This window comes from Triturus cristatus, chromosome 8, assembly GCF_964204655.1.
Source record: "Triturus cristatus chromosome 8, aTriCri1.1, whole genome shotgun sequence".
NCBI lineage: Eukaryota > Metazoa > Chordata > Amphibia > Caudata > Salamandridae > Triturus > Triturus cristatus.
The window spans coordinates 768,543,989-768,555,477 of record NC_140591.1 but is presented as its reverse complement, the minus strand read 5'-3'; positions in this window follow the sequence as shown (position 1 = coordinate 768,555,477).

The following is an 11,489-nucleotide window of genomic DNA, read 5'->3' as shown; positions in this document are numbered from 1 at the left end:
TGTTGTAACGCTTTTCGCCCTAAGTGGGATGGGTATTCCCAGACGCGGGACCCGTGCTCACTACGCCACTGGAGTCAAGCTATCCTGGCTGATGACGGCTGATAGCCAGAAACCGGTCCTAGGATGCTTGATTCCGGTCCAGGGAAGACATGGCTTGGCAGTTCGGGCTGGACTGTTCCCATGAGGTACAGGGTCAAGACTAATTTGCATATGGCCATGTCTAAACTGGGGTGGCGTAGTGGGCAAAAGAACGATGGATTTAACCCAGATCTCTTGACTGGGGGAGAATGTCTGCATTGTCAGCATTCCGTCCATCATTTGTTTGTTGTAAATCAGATTAGGGTGCAGCACTGAGATAGCCACACTACAAGTAGTCAGTGATGCCCTTGACAGGAACGACTTCTGCCTTCTGGTCCAGCTTAACCTATCTGCAGCCTTCAACACAGTCTCTCATACAGCTCTGACCAACAACCTGAAAACATGATTTGCATTATCTTGATATGGCTCATATCCTATGATTGCGCCGGATTTTAATCTTTAAATCTCCCTAAGAATCCTCGGTCGACTTGACCTTTGTTGACTGCTGAAAAGTGTAAAGGGGAGAAAGCCAATACATTCACGTTGAAACAGCATGGACCAATTTACTTGGGCTCCGAAAGAATTGCTGACTCCTAATTCCGATTTAGGGGTTTTATTACAAAGCCAAAAATAATTGAACATACAAGCACCTCATGACGTGGTTAAAGAAATACATAGGCACTAATACAAAGTTCATCCTACGCACCAGTCTGATCCGGGGAAGCATAAAAAGAATGAGCCTCTCCATTAATATTAAACAAGCGATAACTGCTCCAACATCTAAATTAGTCTTCATCAGTTGATGTAAAAGAAATCCACTAATCTGTCCCTACACTATCTCTAAGGTGGCATCCCTACTTAGCATTTCCCAAGCAAAATCAAAAAAAAGGTGTCAGCTCGTGAAGACTTCCTAAGTGGTACACTCACATTGTAAAGGTCAGTAGCCAAAGCTACTAAGTTCGTTCTAAGGCTCCTTCCTCAGTATCAATCCTTCCTTCTACCCTCTAGCGACTCTCTGCTAACTCATCCCTATGGGCACTGTCCCTAATACAAAATGCACAATAGGTAGGACACGCCTCTTAAACACCTCCTTTGGCTATGCACCTCTCGTAGGTAATTTTCCACCAAAACGTATACTCCATCCAGCAACGGTTGAAGTGTCCTTGGGTCTCAGGCTTCTTTCAATTATCAACATTCTAGGATACTTTGTTGCAGGCCTCGCCTCGCCTCGCCTCCTCTCTACCTAACTCCTAAAACAACAGGCGTCAGTCTAACTAACGAAGATGGTGGCCATGCACCTGCAACAGAAGCATGAGAACAGAATAACCTTGCACGCACATGAATTTCGCTGACTGCCTTCAAATGAGAGCTTTACCAAGGAAAGTACACTTCAGACCTACATAATTCAGCTAACATAAGAAATACGAATAGGCCGTTCCTAGCAAAAGGTGAACATTCATTTAAGCCTCTATACATCAAGAATTACACGCAATAATAAATGTTGCATCAATAAGTACTACACTTCATCACATTTAAGACACAATTAATCATTTCTACATATGCAGACTTTAATATGGTGCACGTTTAAATCTAATGCATTACATCACACATGAACCACTTCATTAAGCATTTGCAATGAATATCGGAAGTTATATAATCACATTTAAATGCCACTTTACTTTCTCAAATGGCACAAACTAATTTTCTATCATTATACTCACACATTTCGTTATTACTTCTACAATTCTAATGATCAGTTTTAGTTCAACACGAGATTATAAGCCGGTGCGGACTATTCATGATTATGATGCACCCCTACAATTTTTAGAACACCATGACGCTCTATCACTAAATCACTGATTGGCTCCAGGAGCACCCCAGAGTTCTATCCTTCTTCCGGTCATCTTTAATCTTTACAAGGAACCCCTCAGATCCATTGTTGCAGATAGCAACCTCAGGTTCCAAACGACTCAGATGATACCCAAGTCTACCTAAAAATATACAGTGACTCTAATCCTTCCTCAAATGTATTCAGTCTTGGATGTCAACTCACTTCCTGAAGCTAAGCCCCACAAAGACTGAATTCCTCTTGTTTATTAACAGCCCCATCTACCAGATTTCACACCCCCAACTTACACACCATGCAAAATGCCTGATATTCACCCACGACTCAGACCTCCCATCCAAGCAACACATTATCAGAAAGACCATGAGAACTTGGTTCCATCTGTCCCTCTTGAAGAATGTGGCACAGTTTCTCTCAAAATACAGCTTCAGAACAGCCTGCCCCAGTCCTTTCTTCCAATGGGCGGAGGCAAGGCCATGCTGAGCAGCCTATCTGATATCACTCTAGTACCACTCAGAGGCATCCGAGTAACAGTGGGACGGCTCCGAAAGGGTTTTAACAAATTCAACTACATATCCCTCATACTAAAAGACCTACACTAGCTCCCCTTCCAACTTAAATCATCTGCAAGACTAGCTCTTGAGAAAATCTTTGGGCTCCTGAATATTGTGTTTTACAAATTAGGCAGTGTTTATTCATATACATGTGCACTTTTTTCACAGACGTTCCTGATGTATTTGGGTGCTTGGAGTTGCGCTGCCATGTTACAACACATATGTAAAGTTTGGGTTGAAATGTCCCATTTATTTATTATTTATCAATAATCTTTATTACTCTATTTATTTTTTTATTAAACAAAAAGGTAATTGAATACAGAGCACCATAATTCCTAATGACTGTTTCTACAATAAACCCTTATTAGAAAACACAATTAATATAAAAAATGAAGAGGTCTGAAAATGGAAAAAACTACAAAATCATAAAAACATTTTTTAAAGATGAGAGAGCAAACAGCATAAAGAGTTAGGGTAGAGTGTATACTTGATTGAGGCAAATTACAAGTTCGAACATTTGATCATGTCATCTAAACTTGTTTAAAGTGCCTCGTGCAATAGCTACTTGATGTTATAACTCAGAAGCATCATTAAAATACCTTCACCACTCTTGAAAGGTGTGTGCTAGACTACTTCTGTAGCTTTTCACAACCAGAATACGGGCAATAGCAAGCATAACATAAACAAATATGTCAAGCCATGCCTTCCCTGGACCGGAAAAAAGCTTCCTAGGACCGGTTTCTGGCATTTCAGCCGTCTTCAGCCAGGCTTGCTTGAATCCAGTGGCAAAGTGAGCAAGGGACTCACGTCTGAGCATACCCTGCCAACTTATGGCGAACAAAGCGGTACAAAAGGGGGTGGTGATGGACGGAGCATCAGAACCAATCAAACACTCACACCCAGTCAACAGATCTGGGTTTGATCCATCACCGTTCTTTAGCCCACTCTGCCACCCCAGTTCAGACATGGCCATATGCAAATCAGTCTGACCCTGTGCCTCATGGGAACAGTCCAGCCCGAACTGCCACGCCATGCCTTCCCTGGACCGGAAACAAGCTTCCTAGGACCGGTTTCTGGCATTTCAGCCTTCTTCAGCCAGGCTTGCTTGAATCCAGTGGCAAAGTGAGCAAGGGACTCACGTCTGAGCATATCCTGCCAATTTATGGCGAACAAAGCGGTACAAAAGGGGGTGGTGATGGACGGAGCATCAGAACCAATCAAACACTCACACCCAGTCAACAGATCTGGGTTTGATCCATCACCGTTCTTTAGCCCACTCTGCCACCCCAGTTCAGACATGGCCATATGCAAATCAGTTTGACCCTGTGCCTCATGGGAACAGTCCAGCCCGAACTGCCAAGCCATGCCTTCCCTGGACCGGAAACAAGCTTCCTAGGACCGGTTTCTGGCATTTCAGCCGTCTTCAGCCAGGCTTGCTTGAATCCAGTGGCAAAGTGAGCAAGGGACTCACGTCTGAGCATACCCTGCCAACTTATGGCGAACAAAGCGGTACAAAAGGGGGTGGTGATGGACGGAGCATCAGAACCAATCAAACACTCACACCCAGTCAACAGATCTGGGTTTGATCCATCACCGTTCTTTAGCCCACTCTGCCACCCCAGTTCAGACATGGCCATATGCAAATCAGTCTGACCCTGTGCCTCATGGGAACAGTCCAGCCCGAACTGCCAAGCCATGCCTTCCCTGGACCGGAAACAAGCTTCCTAGGACCGGTTTCTGGCATTTCAGCCGTCTTCAGCCAGGCTTGCTTGAATCCAGTGGCAAAGTGAGCAAGGGACGCACGTCTGAGCATACCCTGCCAACTTATGGCGAACAAAGCGGTACAAAAGGGGGTGGTGATGGACGGAGCATCAGAACCAATCAAACACTCACACCCAGTCAACAGATCTGGGTTTGATCCATCACCGTTCTTTAGCCCACTCTGCCACCCCAGTTCAGACATGGCCATATGCAAATCAGTCTGACCCTGTGCCTCATGGGAACAGTCCAGCCCGAACTGCCAAGCCATGCCTTCCCTGGACCGGAAACAAGCTTCCTAGGACCGGTTTCTGGCATTTCAGCCGTCTTCAGCCAGGTTTGCTTGAATCCAGTGGCAAAGTGAGCAAGGGACTCACGTCTGAGCATACCCTGCCAACTTATGGCGAACAAAGCGGTACAAAAGGGGGCGGTGATGGACGGAGCATCAGAACCAATCAAACACTCACACCCAGTCAACAGATCTGGGTTTGATCCATCACCGTTCTTTAGCCCACTCTGCCAGCCCAATTCAGACATGGCCATATGCAAATCAGTCTGACCCTGTGCCTCATGGGAACAGTCCAGCCCGAACTGCCAAGCCATGCCTTCCCTGGACCGGAAACAAGCTTCCTAGGACCGGTTTCTGGCATTTCAGCCGTCTTCAGCCAGGCTTGCTTGAATCCAGTGGCAAAGTGAGCAAGGGACTCACGTCTGAGCATACCCTGTCAACTTATGGCGAACAAAGCTGTACAAAATGGGGTGGTGATGGACGGAGCATCAGAACCAATCAAACACTCACACCCAGTCAACAGATCTGGGTTTGATCCATCACCGTTCTTTAGCCCACTCTGCCACCCCAGTTCAGACATGGCCATATGCAAATCAGTCTGACCCTGTGCCTCATGGGAACAGTCCATCCCGAACTGCCAAGCCATGCCATCCCTGGACCGGAAACAAGCTTCCTAGGACCGGTTTCTGGCATTTCAGCCGTCTTCAGCCAGGCTTGCTTGAATCCAGTGGCAAAGTGAGCAAGGGACTCACGTCTGAGCATACCCTGCCAACTTATGGCGAACAAAGCGGTACAAAAGGGGGTGGTGATGGACGGAGCATCAGAACCAATCAAACACTCACACCCAGTCAACAGATCTGGGTTTGATCCATCACCGTTCTTTAGCCCACTCTGCCACCCCAGTTCAGACATGGCCATATGCAAATCAGTCTGACCCTGTGCCTCATGGGAACAGTCCAGCCCGAACTGCCAAGCCATGCCTTCCCTGGACCGGAAACAAGCTTCCTAGGACCGGTTTCTGGCATTTCAGCCGTCTTCAGCCAGGCTTGCTTGAATCCAGTGGCAAAGTGAGCAAGGGACTCACGTCTGAGCATACCCTGCCAACTTATGGCGAACAAAGCGGTACAAAAGGGGGTGGTGATGGACGGAGCATCAGAACCAATCAAACACTCACACCCAGTCAACAGATCTGGGTTTGATCCATCACCGTTCTTTAGCCCACTCTGCCACTCCAGTTCAGACATGGCCATATGCAAATCAGTCTGACCCTGTGCCTCATGGGAACAGTCCAGCCCGAACTGCCAAGCCATGCCTTCCCTGGACCGGAAACAAGCTTCCTAGGACCGGTTTCTGGCATTTCAGCCGTCTTCAGCCAGGCTTGCTTGAATCCAGTGGCAAAGTGAGCAAGGGACTCACGTCTGAGCATATCCTGCCAATTTATGGCGAACAAAGCGGTACAAAAGGGGGTGGTGATGGACGGAGCATCAGAACCAATCAAACACTCACACCCAGTCAACAGATCTGGGTTTGATCCATCACCGTTCTTTAGCCCACTCTGCCACCCCAGTTCAGACATGGCCATATGCAAATCAGTCTGACCCTGTGCCTCATGGGAACAGTCCAGCCCGAACTGCCAAGCCATGCCTTCCCTGGACCGGAAACAAGCTTCCTAGGACCGGTTTCTGGCATTTCAGCCGTCTTCAGCCAGGCTTGCTTGAATCCAGTGGCAAAGTGAGCAAGGGACTCACGTCTGAGCATACCCTGCCAACTTATGGCGAACAAAGCGGTACAAAAGGGGGTGGTGATGGACGGAGCATCAGAACCAATCAAACACTCACACCCAGTCAACAGATCTGGGTTTGATCCATCACCGTTCTTTAGCCTACTCTGCCACCCCAGTTCAGACATGGCCATATGCAAATCAGTCTGAGGGAGTTAAGGGCCTCGCCCAGTTCCTCCCTCGTGAATTCTACCTCCAGGCTGTCCGCTTGCTCCTTAGACAAGGTGGGCAGGGCAAAATCCCGTAGAAATTCCGCGCAATCCGACTCCGTCCTGGTGCACACCGGGGTGTAAACCCTCTCAAAATATGACGCGAAGACCTCGGCTATTGCCATGCCAGTCGTTACCAAGGACCTGGACTCATCCCTAATTTCAGCCACCCAGCCACTCCTTGCGAGCCAGGCCAGTAGTTTCATACATTTGTCCCCCACGTCGTATATCCGATACTGCGTGGCCAGGGAATATGCACGCGCCTCGCCCTCCGCCAGCGAATGAAGTTCCTTCTGCTTGAGGGCTAGCTCATGGCCCTGCAGCATAGAAGGAGCCCCTCCGATACCCCCCTCTAGAGATGCGATTTCACTTTCCAACTGTCGGATCTGGAGCCCTTCCTCCTTCTTTTGGGCGCCAATCAGCTCCTGGGCCTGACCCCTCATCACCGCTTTGTAAGCCTCCCACAGGACCACTGGGGAATCGACCGAACCCTGGTTCTCTGCAAAGTAGGATAGGGACCCCTCTCTTAACTTGTTACCTATGGAATCGTCCCTGAGGCGCCACAGGTCTATCCGGGGAAAAGCAGCCCTAGCAATTGCCGGGCCCCTAAGAGTGACCCGCACCGGAGAATGGTCTGATATTCCCCTAGCCATGATACTGGAGTCCACAAAGTCTCCCAACTGGTCCCCAGGCGCAAAGATATGATCTATTCTGGAGAAGGACCCATGCCTAGCGGAGTAGAAGGTGTAGTGCCTTTGGGAGGGGTTATGTGTTCGCCATACTTCACAGAGCCCCAGTGCTGTGATGAAGCCCTGCAAGCCCATTTCCCCCCTAGTCCCCTGCTTCTCCCCTGAACGATCCAGGTCCGCATCCATAAAAGCATTTGTATTGCCCCCCAGCACCAGAGTGCCCCGAGGAAGGCCCGCTATATGAGCCCCCAGTTTTGCAAACATCGGAGCATGCAGACCGGGGGGATGTAGCATGAGCTCAAGACTATTGTGCGCCCCTCCCATCTGACCGCCACGGCTGCCATACATCCCGTGTCCTCCGTCCATGTGCCTGTGGTCACAAATGAAAGGGCATTATGGACAAGAATACCCACCCCCCTGGAACCAGACGTGAACCCAGAATGGGCCACCATTCTATAGCCGAACCGGTCCAGGGCCCTGCATCTGTTACCCTGCAGGTGGGTCTCCTGGAGAAGCACCACGTCAGGTGAGTGGCGCTTCAAATATTGTAGGACCAACGTACGCTTTATTTTATTGCCCAGCCCATTGACGTTCCACGTCCATATCGTTAGGTGTGCCTGGTCCCCCATTCCAGATCCGCGCCCACAGACCCATCCAGCCGCTTGCCTCCCACTGCTGTACTAGCATAATGTAACCTCTGAGCTTTGAAGTTGAGACACCTAGAGCTAAAAGATAAACAACCCCAGAACTCCCTACCCTCCAACCCATCCCATCCCATTCCCCTCCCTGCCTCCCTGCCGAGTGCCAAGGACCCCAATGTCAGTCAGCCCTCCCACCCCCCGGGGCCAGATCGCCATGTGCCGGCACTCCCATTTCAATCACTCAAGTGCTGTCTGCTCAAGCTGCCGGGACTCTCGTGGCTGCGTAGTGCTGCTCTGGGACCCCTGGCCCACGCGGTTATGGGTCGATCGGCGCGAGCTGTTCTGACGGTCCGCCATCCCTCCATCCAGTTGTGCACCTCCGCCGGCGAATCGAAGAAGTACGCCTGCTCCCCATCCAGAACCTTGAGTCATGCAGGATAAAGCATCATATACTTCAGGCCCTGATCCTGAAGGGCTCTCTTAACTCCCTCAAATGACCTGCGTTGGCGCTGAACATTGAATGTGAAATCCGGGAAGAAACGAATTGTGGCCCCCCTCCAGCCGTAGATCCCCGGACACCCGCAACGCCTGCAGCACAGCATCTCGGTCTCTATAGTTCAAAATGCGGGCGATGATAGTGCTCGGTGGAGCCCCCAGCTTAGGCCTCCCCACCAGCGCGCGGTGGGCCCTCTCCACCGAGAAGAAGTCAGACAGGCGCTTTGGCTTAAGATGCTTAAGTATGAGATCATCCACGAAGCAGTCTATGGACGGGCCCTCCATGCCCTCCGGGACCCCCACGATGCGGAGATTATTGCGCCGCACCCTGCCTTCCTGATCCTCCAGGCGGGCGGCCATGTCCGCTTGATTTTTCGTAAGCGTGGCCACCTGCTCCTCGAGACTTTTCATTTTGGATTGGAGGCTGCCAATGCCACTCCACCTCCACCACCTTGTCAGACATCTTGCTCAGGTCTGCTCGGAGCAGGTTAACCTCCTCAGTTACGGAGTCCAGCTTGGGCTCCATGGTGCCACGCATGTCCTTTATGGCGCCACGCATCTACATGATGGCCAGCATAATGTCCTTAAGCGATGGGTCAGGCCCGTCCTCAGCCGCCCCGCACCGCTGGCTCCCGCCCTTAAGATAATCCTCTTGGCCCATGGTGACCGTGTATTTGTCGATGTGGTTCGCTTAGCTCTGAGAGATCAGTTTGTTGCGGCCCATGGTCCCAAGGGGCCCGCACCCCAAGGCCCTGAGGAACGCCCCTGTAGGCCGGGTGGCACTGCGCTCCACCCCACCGACCGCAAGGCTCTAGATCCCACGATGCTCGTACAACTTCCAATCGAAACAGCACCTCGATGACACTCGTGACCTCCCGGCCTGCGCCACTCGTGGGAGCTCAAGCACCAAGCGGATCCCGCCGCACCCTGCAGGGGCCCAGCCAGCGCCCCACAGGGGCCCGCTATACCGCCGGCCTCAGTTCGTAGTCCGGGCTCTAAAGGTCCAAAAACTCTCCGCGGCCGCTCCTGCCGTCCTCTCCAAAACGGGCCCGCCAGAGAGCGCATATGGTATGCTGCAACTTGAGCAAGGCCAGACCACAAGCAGCACCAACACCTTGCTGACAGCAATGCGCCCAAATTGGTATGGTTGGAGAGTTCCTGTCACGTGCCCACCGCTGTCTCAAGCGCCTGGGGCGGGACGCGCTCCGCCGAGTCCAGTCAACAGGCCCTCCGAATCCACCAACTTGCCTGCCGCTGGCGCTAGCAATGCACTCTCCCAGGATCCACCGCCTTCTTTGGGCCCTCGCACTCACGCCGGGTCTGGGCCCTCACCACTGGCTCCACGCACCAGTTCCAGTGCCTCTGCCTTCTCTGTCCGCCCGCCTGTGGGTCCCCAAAGGAGTGCAGCGCCTCACCGTCCTCCACTTCTGTTCACCGCTGCTCCAATCACTGTCTCCGGCTGTAGACGCTTCGTGCGTGGAGCCAGCCGATGCGCCCCCACCTCAGGAACACCCGGCCCCTCGCGGTCCCGTGCCGGCACTAGGGCCCAGGAGTCAAAACCTTCATAGGGGGAAGCCACCACCGTCAGCACGACCGCCGCCCCGGAGCACGGAGCTTGTCTACAACAGGGCTGCGGCCTCTCCAGCTCCAAAAGCCACAGGACCGCAACACTCAGCCCCGCTCCCGCCCGCCAGTTGCCCAGCGGGGCACTTCGTCCGGCACGAAGCTCAGTGGTGGCAGGCGCCATTTTACCGCTCCTGGTCACGCTGTCAACGCCTCCGATCGGCGGCCCGGGAGTGCAGCAGGCAGGCCGCCTGGGGGGGGAGAGAGCGATGTCCCACCGCACCGCAGCCTCACAGAGCGGTAGGTACCGTGAGCAGTGTCAGAGTGTCGGATTATGCCGGATTGCAGGTGAAATGGTCGGATCTGCTACCGCAGCTCGTCTAATGTGCGCCCATCTTCTTTGGCTGCAGGCCACTCCCCCCACCCGCGCATTACTTTTAATGTTCAAAGTAAAGCGCCTGTGCCTCGATGCTTGTTTGCTCTTAATATCGGTCATGGCAAGTGTGCTTTTTGGCTACAATTTTACGTCCTCTCAATTTGAGAACTTTAAAGAAGTGAATATTATACTTACATCAGTTAGATTGGGTGGCAATCTGTTGTTGCACAAATGCAGAATTAATCTTTTTTGTGTAATTCTGCGTAATTTCTCTGCATTTTTGGGTAATTCCATGTGATTATGCAACATAAAAGTATGAGAATTACGCACACCTCTACTATTAACACAGCCCCTCATGAGACCACCCCAACTCAGTTTGTGCGCCCAGAAGTAAAGAATGTTTTTTCATTTACAGCACTGCCCATATAGATGTATGTGGATTGTGCGGCGTACAAATCGTGCACGTCCACCGCAATTTTGTGCTTTTTTTGTGCACTGACGAAGTGTGATACTGGACGTAGTTTAGCTCCATCCCGTGACTGACCAACTATTTCCTGTAAAGTTGGATAGGCAGCTGTTAGATGGAAGAGTAGGCCCTCAGGCTGAGTTTATATTCTGACACTCTTTGAACGGCAAACATATTTTGGGACACAAAAAGCATGTTTGCTGCAAACGACATGCTGCTATATAGGGGCAAATCAGTACATTTGCATCTAATGATAAGCTAATAATGTGGGGCAAATGAATGTTTGCTGCATTTCGGAATGGGTATTTTGATAAAATAAGAGCAGTTAATTCAAATAATCAGTGGTTTTATGACAAATAAGTATAACTTACGGAAATGACAAGTATATTTGCTGTTGTAACTAACTGTCTGCTATTGATATATTCACTGCTTTTGTTCATGCAAACATTCAATATGGTTGTTATCCAGAGTGTTTTAGGGTGCACTCTCCAATGGTACTGCGCACTACTTGGTTTCTGTGTAACCATGCTTGTGTATGTTAGGGAAACCTTGTGTTTTTGTTTTACTTTTAGGATATTCTTGATCCATTTCATTCTCTGTGATATTTTTTCTGTAAAGGTCACGTGATTTCAGTTCCTGGCATGGAAATCACTTCCTGTGTGACCTCAAATATAGCGTGCCAGCCACATGGTCAATAACAAAATAAATTGCATTGTGACCCCTGACATACACAAGCGTTAGCATA